Source organism: Juglans regia, chromosome 9 (assembly GCF_001411555.2).
Source record: "Juglans regia cultivar Chandler chromosome 9, Walnut 2.0, whole genome shotgun sequence".
NCBI lineage: Eukaryota > Viridiplantae > Streptophyta > Magnoliopsida > Fagales > Juglandaceae > Juglans > Juglans regia.
The window spans coordinates 9,651,127-9,661,016 of record NC_049909.1 but is presented as its reverse complement, the minus strand read 5'-3'; the positions used below and the strand labels follow the sequence as shown (position 1 = coordinate 9,661,016).

The 9,890-nt window shown below is 36.2% G+C and overlaps 1 pseudogene; it reads left to right on the top strand.

Annotated features, from left to right (window-relative positions):
• The first annotated feature begins 8,124 nt into the window (after positions 1-8,124).
• Positions 8,125-9,032, top strand: LOC108990155 (annotated as a pseudogene).
• Positions 9,033-9,890: the final 858 nt, after the last annotated feature.

Genomic DNA, 9,890 nt, shown 5'->3' with positions numbered 1-9,890 from the left:
CACCCAGCCCCTCCTAGTTCGACGCCAACTTCCATCTCCTTGTAAAATTGATGCCCATCCCTCCACCGTAAACGACCATCACCAAGGCTCAAAGCCTCATCGTGCCCACCTCCTTCACAGCCTCAGCCGCAGCAACGGGCCATTACCATGAGAATGTCCCGCTCATACTTGGAGTTCAGCAACCGCGGGCAACTATTGCACCATGTCTGGCCACCATCGCCTGCCCACCGTCCAACTCCACGCACGTCCGTTGATAGCCAAAACTATCTACTTGGCCTTCTTATGCAGCTTTATTTTTACTTCTAAAAAACATAGCACTACAAAAGGAAGCAAGACCCCACGTCCTTCCATTGACAGCGACTGTTTCTCGCTGGAAACGGCCACAAGACACGGCTGTAGCTTGGTCATGCTACTCCCGCGTCCATTGTAAGTAAGTCCCTCTTTCTTACCATGTTCTCTTTTCTCTCTACCTCTCACTCTCCGTGCTTTCTCCCTCTCATTGCTCTCTCTCTGTTTCTGTACATCGTCATCTGTTCAGCCATCACTTTGCCGCTCGCAGCCTTGGGCTCTCTCTCTCTCTCTCTCAGTATTATTTCACGTCGCCGACCACCCAGTAACGCCCCAATCCGCTGTCGCGAGTTCCCCTCTGGTTAACAAGGATCTGCTACACGTCTGCCTTCCCTCTCGGTAAGGTTTCGAAATAGGAAAGTATTCAGCCCGTACGTAGAAAGAAGAATAATTTTGAGATTTTATTACAGTTTTGCCCCTTTGTATGATGTTTTCTGATATGTGGTTACGTGGTTTTAGTTTAATGGGTTTATGTTTTAATGGGCTTGGTTTAATTGGTTGTGGTTTAATGATTGGGCTTGGTTTTTATTATACATAAAAGAAAAAAGATTATATTGTTAATTTGAACTATTTAGTTTTCAATTGAACTCACTTTTAAGTTGGCCCTATTTTATGGGATTTTAAGTAGCCATAGTATTCTATTAATCTATAATACGTTATGGGTACTTTAGTATTTTAAAAACACCGGTATTCATTTATCATAATATTTATTTGATTATTCTCTTCTGTATGAATTCGTTTAAGTGGCTATTGATGAAATTAGAAAGTGATGATATTTTAAGGGTTAGGATAATTTTAGAAGTTTAAGAAAGTAGGTTATTTTAGCATTACAGGTTTAAATATTGAGATACATGTTTGATCAGAAATTTACGTAAATTACGTGATTATTTTATAGGTGATGATTTATAGTGTTCGACAATTTTGAGAAAAACTTCTGAAAAGCTAAGAAGTCCAGGTAAGCGGGGTTCCTATGCTAGACTTTACATTAAAATAAAATGAGCTGAGGTTGACCTTTTTGGAAAATATACATATTTGGTTATGAAAAGAAATTTGAACTACCTCAGTTATTTATTCTACATTATTCATGAGATTCTGTTTAAGAAGAAAGTATTTTCTTTCATGACTGGTGTAGACATGAACTTATTTTTGACATTATGTTTCTGAACTTTGAAAAAGAGAGCGAATATGAAATTTTGTGTATAAGTTATGTTTTTGTGATCTGATTCTGTTCAATACTCTGTGTTGATGTGGCACTTGAAAAACCTTTGGCATGACTTTCTGATTATGTTCTGACTCTAATTCTGATTCTGATATGATGATTTTGATTCTGTTTTGCACTGATATGTGGCCCTGTCACGGGATATAATAGTGACCTCTAGCCCTATCACAGGATATAATAGTGACCTTTGGCCCTAGCACGAGAGATAATAGTGACATCTAACCCGCCACGGGATATAATAGTGGTTTTCTGTTCTGAGTGCAATTGCTTTGATAACATGGTGATTTATGTTCTGCTTGACTTTTCGCAGGATGCAGAACCCTATCATGGGGGTTAAACATGGTCTCTGTTCTGATATGATGTTCTGATATGATATGATAAGATGAAGATATTCAATTATGTTGTGCCAAAGGAGTCTTTGAATATGAAAAGTTGGTTTCTGAATATGAAATGTTCGTAAAGTCGCTCTGATTTTTTGATAATATATATTTTTGAGATTTGCATATTGATACTGAAATGTTTTATTTCTACATTCTAAACTCTGTGAAAATGCTCATGTTTACACACTAGTATATTTCCTCTGCTTACTGAGTTGTTTATAACTCACCCCTTAATCTCCATATATTTTTCAGATGATTTTGAATAGTCTAGTTAAGGATCAGGATTATGGAGTATCGGTGAGATGATTATTTAAGCATAGTGGATTACTAATAGAAGATTTCTGAGAAGTGGTGAATTTTATTAAGAGATTTTGTAGTATTCTGATGATTTTATATTTTGGAGTCTATAAATATATTGAAGATTTGTGAGTTTTTTAGTTATAAGGAGTAACTCTTCGATCCCTACGGGACTGGGGCATTACAACCGATGTATAAATGATTGACCAAGATGGAAAGAAGCAATAAATGCAGAATTGATGTCGCTAGCAAAGCGTGCAATATTTGGACCTGTAATCCAAACACCTAAAGGTGTGATGCCTGTTGGATATAAGTCGGTATTTGTATGTAAACGTAATCAGAAAAATGAAATTGTAAGATACAAAGCACGACTTGTTGCACAAGATTTCTCGCAAAAACCTGATATTGATTATGAAGAAACGTATTCCCCTGTAGTGGATGCAATTACATTTAGATATTTGATTAGCTTGGAAGTCACATAAATTTTGGATATGCGTTTAATGAATGTTGTTACAATATATTTATACGAATCACTAGATAATGATATTTATATGAAAATCCCTGGAAGATATAAAATGCATGAAGCATGTAATTCAAAATTTCAAAGTATTTATTTTTTCAAGTTACAAAGATCTTTATATGGATTAAAGCAATTCTGATGCATGTGGTACAATCGTCTAAGTGAATGTTTAATAAAAGAAGGATTTGAGAATAATTCAATTTGCCCATGTGTTTTTATAAAAAAACCAAATTCCGGATTTGCTATTATTGCGGTATATGTAGAAGATTTAAAGCTTGTTGGAACTCCAAAAGAGCTAATAAAAGTCACAAATTATTTAAAAAAATGAGTTTGAAATGAAAGACTTTGGAAAACAAAATTTTGTTTTGGTCTGCAAATTGAACACTTTTCAAATGAGTTCTTGTCCATTAGTTAACATATACCAAAAAAGGTCTTGAAGCATTTTTATATGCAATGGCAGACCTAGGTATACCTCAAAGTTTTTAGAAAATTTAAAATATCCCCTAATTTTTTTTTATACTTTAATAAATATAAAAAATGCCCCCAAAAAATTTATGATCCTTGCACATCTGTATGACAAAGAAATTCCATTTGCAAAGAGAAGAAAAGGTATGTTCTTTTACTCCTTGGGTGACTGATCAAAATTGCAGGTTGGGATCGCAGAGAGAGATTAGTGAGAGAGAGCTATTATTTTTAATTCTTTTTTAAATAATACAAAAAAAAGGGCAATGGCTAGAAAACAAATATTAGAAAATCATATTTGTAGTTGTGGAGTTTGTAAGTGTTGTATAAATTTTTTTTTAAAAATAAATAAATACAAAATTCACATAAAAGGAAATAATTTCTTAATAATAATGCCCATTTTTTTTAAAAAAGAATACATGATACTCACACAATCCACGACAATACACGTTGCATTACCCAACAAATATCTCTGAAAATTCTATACCTACCATCCTATTATCCCACTGCTCATCATCTCTACCTGTGTCGGTTGGACCCTTTGAGTGTTTGGTTTTATGCTTCAAAAGGGAATTTTCCGTGGGAGAGTGACTTCAATCGCTTGAATGTTCTTCAGCTTCTTCCTTACATTTTTCCAATTCCAACACAATTCCAGCGTATTCGGTAATATATTATTCTCCATAATCTTGTTTGGTTAAATCTACACGGTTCTTTAAAAAACAATGAAGTTGTTCTCTGTAATTTGCTGTGATTTCTTTTTTTATTCGGAAGCTACTTCTTTGTGTAATTAGGACCTTTGTGCAGTCTTTATTATCTGGATGCTATATGGTTCTATTTTTTCTCAAATCTTCTTTCCTTACTTGGTGATGTTTGGGGCCATTATATTTATAAAAAAAAGGTAAAAAATACCAATAGCTTTTATATAAGCTGTTGTGTCAGGCTTCCACATATCAAAAGTGTGTTTGGTACATAACAAAACAAGCTTCTAAATAGATTTATTAATCTAGGTTGTAGGTGGCTGCAATCATGATTTGCTGTGAATTTGGGCTAAAGAAGAATAGAAATGAAAAACACAAATCCTCTTCTTGATCATATGATGCTGTAACACCCGGGTCTAGCATGGAGCTCGCATTCAATATTTATTATTATTATTATTTTTTTCTCCCAACCGTTTCTCTTCTCACTCATCCGTTCCTGCCCACGTACAAGAAGTTCCCGCATCAAGCACAACAACTGCATGGTAACCACTACCCCATGCACGTAACCACCCTTTCCAATGCGCTCCTTTGATGCCAGGCATTCCGGTTTCTCAATACACTTCACCTAGTAGATCGATGCTCTCTACCTCTATTTTTCTAACTTCTCCGCACCATGTCGCAAGGCACTTGGAAACTCACCACGAACCAGTTGCTGCCGACGTGAACCCGAGATACACACCAACCGTCTCAATGGAAGCCACTAGTACAGCCTCGAAAACCAAGCTCGTGTGCGTTCAACCTAACGGAAACCACCCCTGTGGGAGTTTTTCCCCCTGCACGATGGAAGCCACCAACCATTGTCTAACCCCACGTGAAACCGTAAGCCATCGTAGGCCAGCCCCTGTTTCAAGCACTAAAAACAGAGCAAAAACCAAACGCACTTGCACACCAAAACCATCCCTTGTTTCACCGTTCAGACCAACAACTACTGTGGGTTAACCACTGTCGTCGTTGGTTATCCACTATCGTCGTTGGTTATGCACTCCCCAACCCCAAGGTGCCTCTCAGAGTCCTCATAGCCCCAGCTCCATTTCCAACCATCAACACCATAAGCCTCTCTCTCTCTCTCTCTCTCTCTCTCTCTAACACACACACACACACACTCTGCTCTCTCTCTCTCTCTCTCTCTCTCTCTCACAGTGCCCCGTCGTCGTGAGCACCACTGTCCGCCGCACGCCACCTCAGCCTTACGGTAAACTCCCTCTCTGTTTATCTCTCGCGCATCTCTCACTCTCCATTCTCTCTGTCTCTCTCTCTCTTCCAGTGCGCTGCTGTCTGGAGAGCCACCATCCACCGCAACCCAACTCCGCTACGACCTCCTTCCCCCATGGTGCCATTGCCTCTTAGTTTTCCTTGAGTAAGTGCTGCTGCAGCAGCTCACGTCTTGGTCCTCTATTTTTGTTAGTTTACTTAAAAATGAAATATTTTTGTGTCTCGGTTAACCTAATAGATGAGATGCACTATTACCATTTTTGCCCATATGATGTTTCTAGATATATTATTTTGGATGTTTAGGTTAATGGATTTATATTTTAATGAGTTGATTATGTATATTGGATTTGAAATCATGAGTTTTATATTACGTGCATGTTATATTTTTATTTGGACGTAGATGTATAGACTTATACTAAGTCAGTATACTGATGCTTTTAACAGAGTAATTATAAGTTGATCGTGTTTTAGTTTTTGTATATTAAACTCGCTTTGTATGAGTTTTGTTTTAAATACAGATTAAATAAATATTTGAAATATATTATTAGTATGAATATATATATTTTTTTAGAAGAAAATAGTAGTGCAAGACTTTTATTTTGAACTCTTTAAAGAGAAAATAATTAGTCTTATCTTATTAAATGAAATATTTGCATTCATACTTTAATCAATTTTGTTTTAATGACTCTTTAAACCAGAAATGTATTTTATGGCATAATTGTATTTATTACTAATATTATTATGCAATTTTAGAAATATTCTGAGTTTAATAGTAATGTGGATATTGAGGAATTTAGGAAATGATGGTATTTTAGAATTAAGAGAAATTTTAGTTTTTTTAAGAAATTAAAATAGGTACTTCAGGTATAATATGAGATTATTTGTTCATTGGAGATTTATTTAAGTTACATGAATTTTTGTAGGTGACGATTGACAATTGTTCAGTACTGTTGTGGAGAATTTCTGAAAAGTTAAGAAGCCCAGGTAAGCGGGGTTCATATATTAGTTTTGTATAAAAGAAATGAAATGAGGTTGATTTTGAAAATAAACATGTTTGTTTTTGAAAATAAATCTAAAAACGACCTCAGATGTTTATTCTGCATATGCTAAATTCTATATAAGAGAAAGTATTTTTTGTCATGACTAGTGTAGACATGAGCTAATTTTGACCATTCCACGGATTATAATGGTGATTTATAACCCTACCATGGGGGTTAAACATGGTATTTGTCCTGATGCAATATTGCGATATAATATGAAGATGATATCTCAGTTTATGATATGCTGAAGGATTTTTGAATAAGAAAGTTTTTCTCAAAGTTTCGCTCGGATGTTTTGTAACAAGTTTTGTTTATGCATTCTGAAAGTAAATATGTTGTTTTTATATTCTGAAAGTAAATGTTTTATTCTGCATACCGAGCTTTATAAATGCTCATGTTTACATAACTAATATAACTTCTCTGCTTACTGAGTTGTTGATAACTCACCCCTTATCTCCACAATATTTTTCAGATATTTTAATGGTTCAGCTAAGGATCAAGATTATGTGGCATTGGATGAGATGATTTATAATTATAGTGGATTAAGCATAGAAAGTTTTTACGAGTATTGACCATTTTTTATTAAGAAATTTTATTATGTTATGATGACTCAGCATTTTGGAAAATTGGTTATATTGAGAAAATTAGTTTGAATCAAAATTTCTATATGAGTTTAAGTAATAGGAAGTAGCTCTTTGACCCGTGTGGGACCGGGGCCTTATGGATCAGCAAAACTAACAATGCCATTAGCAATTTAGGAAGAAAAAATTACAAGGAAGATAATTCTAAGGAGAGCTAACTTAATTTGACTTATCACCAACAACATTAGCTTTAATGGTCTGTTCCTCACCAATCCCTTCGTCTTATACATCTCCTAACTTCAATGGGTGAGACTATAAATCAACATCTAAAGTATGGATACCATGAACAAGAAAGATATAAATATATATATATATATATATATATATAATATAAGAGATGTTTTTCCTCTGGTTATGGTCACTGTGGCTGAAGGCTTTCCTCTCTAGGCATAGAAACTTGAACAGAATATTGGCATAATGTCAGCCAAACATCACTAGAAGAAGAAGAAGAAGAAGAAAGGAGCGATCAGTCGAAACACGTCATATAACTAGTAAATAAATAATGAGAAATGATTAATTATGTACTAAAATGATTCACAATAACATTGAGTTGCAGAAAAGCATGTTGCATAATTCACTAAATACATTTTCTCATTTTTTGACTGTGCAAGGAGTTGATTACAGATCAAACAATCAAAACTGTTCGAACAACTAGAAACTGTCCAAACAATTCACCTTGTTACTACATATTTTTCAACTTCATTGTCAACACTCAACTCAATTTTGTCAGTTTGGCACCATGACAGTAAAATTGATAATGGAGTTTTTAGCAAGGGTACTTCTGGTTGCAGAAACTACTGTTTTCTACCAAAATAATTTTTTTGTTGTTTCGGCCAACAATTTCCTGTCACATTAGTCTCACAATCACATGGATTCCACTTAACAAAAATTCACTTTTGGAACACATTTCGGGTTGTTAAAAATAAATTCAAGTTTCTTGTAGTGTGCGCACTGATCAAGCCTACATTTCAACCTCTTGATATTATGTTCATAGTCATGGTTTGGTCATTAAATTTGAGTGCCGTTTTTCAAATCCAAGTCCCAACGTCAGCTGTAAATCATTTCTAATTACTCCATTAACTATCAAATTTGTCCACCAAGTATGTATGTAATAATACTATTTGATTTTTGTCAAGTATCAGAGATGTTGGGTTTTCCTACTTGATCTGAAAGTTTACCATATATTGGTCATCATCTTTTAGTAGCAGACAGTCGCTGTCCCATCCATGTTATATTATTATATAACAATGACTGAATCCACAATGAGCAAGAAGAAACTAGAAGGCAAAGTGGCCATAGTAATGGGTGGTGCTAGTGGCATCGGGGAGGCGACTGCACATCATTTTGCTAAGCATGGTGCACTTATGGTGGTGATTGCTGATATCCAACAAGAACTAGGCCAGCAGTTGCCAAATCCATTGGTTTGAACCATTGTACATACATATGCTGTGATGTTACTAAGGAAGAGTAGGTCAAAGCCATTGTAGAATGGACGACCAACAGCTATGGACAGCTTGACATCATGTTTAGCAATGCAGGGGTTTATAGTACATTAGATTAGACCGTACTTGACCTTGATTTGTTGGCCCTTGACCACCTATTTGCGATTAATGTGCGTGGCATGGCCGCATGTGTAAAGCATGCAACATGTGCTATGGTTGAAAGGAGTGTGAGGGGGAGCATTGTGTGCACCGCAAGTGTATCCGCAAGTCGAGGTTCAACCAAACACACTGACTACTATATGTCCAAGCATGCATTGCTTGGGCTTGTTCGATCGGCAAGCAGGCAACTATGGGAGCTTGGGATTAGGGTGAACTGCGTGTCAACCTATGTAGTCGTGACTCCTCTGGCATGCAATGTATAGAAACACCCATTTCTCCCCATAAAAGACCTTAATAAGAGGAGTGGTGTAACTCCTTATAAAGCCCAGGATAAGTTTGTTCCTTACAATGCACTTGGAATGGATGTAGAACAGTTGGAGAAGGCTTTTGAGCCACTTGCAAGCTTAAATGGACTTGTGCTAAAAGTTGGACATGTGGCTGATGCTGTGCTCTTTCTTGCATCGGATGATTCTAGTTTTGTTAATGGGCATGACCTGCTGGTTGATGGAGGCTATTGTTTGTGGTTGGAAAGTGATGGAAAGCAAAGCCTTTGATTATATTGGTGTGAGCTAAAAAAGGTCCAAAAATGTGTGTTTCTAAAAACTTCTAAAAGCCTTCAATTTTCACCTTGGTATTCTTCAATAAAATCTTCTCTGGTTCAAGCAAATAAAGCTTCTATGTGATGACTGATGAGTTGCTGCATATGAGGAAATGTATCGGTCAATAACTATTGAGGTAACAGAATCCTCTCACCAGAAGATGCAGCAGCAGTCCTCACGCCAAGACGACGCAGTAGCAAAAGCATCACCAGCCTTGAAGCATCTAGAAGAAATTCCTTTGAGCACACTCATAGCATGACACCTGTCAAAATTCCAGAACATTCTTGTATAACTGACTGAGGCTATATGAGCCGTAGGATTAATCTTTGAATTCTGATTTGCTTTCATAAAAACGTGTATATAAATGATGTACATTTCAAAGGAAATTCTCTTGAGCTTTTGTGTCAAGCACCTTGCGTGCTCTGCTCTTCTTTCTGTTTTTCATTGTTCTATTATGGTATCCAGAGCCATTCTGGACTAACGTCCCACTCTTCCTTCCTTTGTTGTTCTCTCTCTCTTCTTTCTTCCTTTTTTTTCTTTCTCCTCATCAACTCCAATGGCTGACTCAAGCTTGTCTGTTACATCCCACCCGTCTTCTGTAAACCCCACCATTATCAATACTTCCACTCATTTTATCACTATTAAGCTAACAATCGAAAACTACCTCTTGTGGAATGCACAAATTGTGCCATTCCTCAAGGGACATTGCCTGTTTGGATATATCAATGGCTCCATTCCAAAGTCCTCCCCCACCCTTAACAATATTCCAAATCCCGAGCACTCCAACTGGTTGCTCCAAGATCAACTCATTAT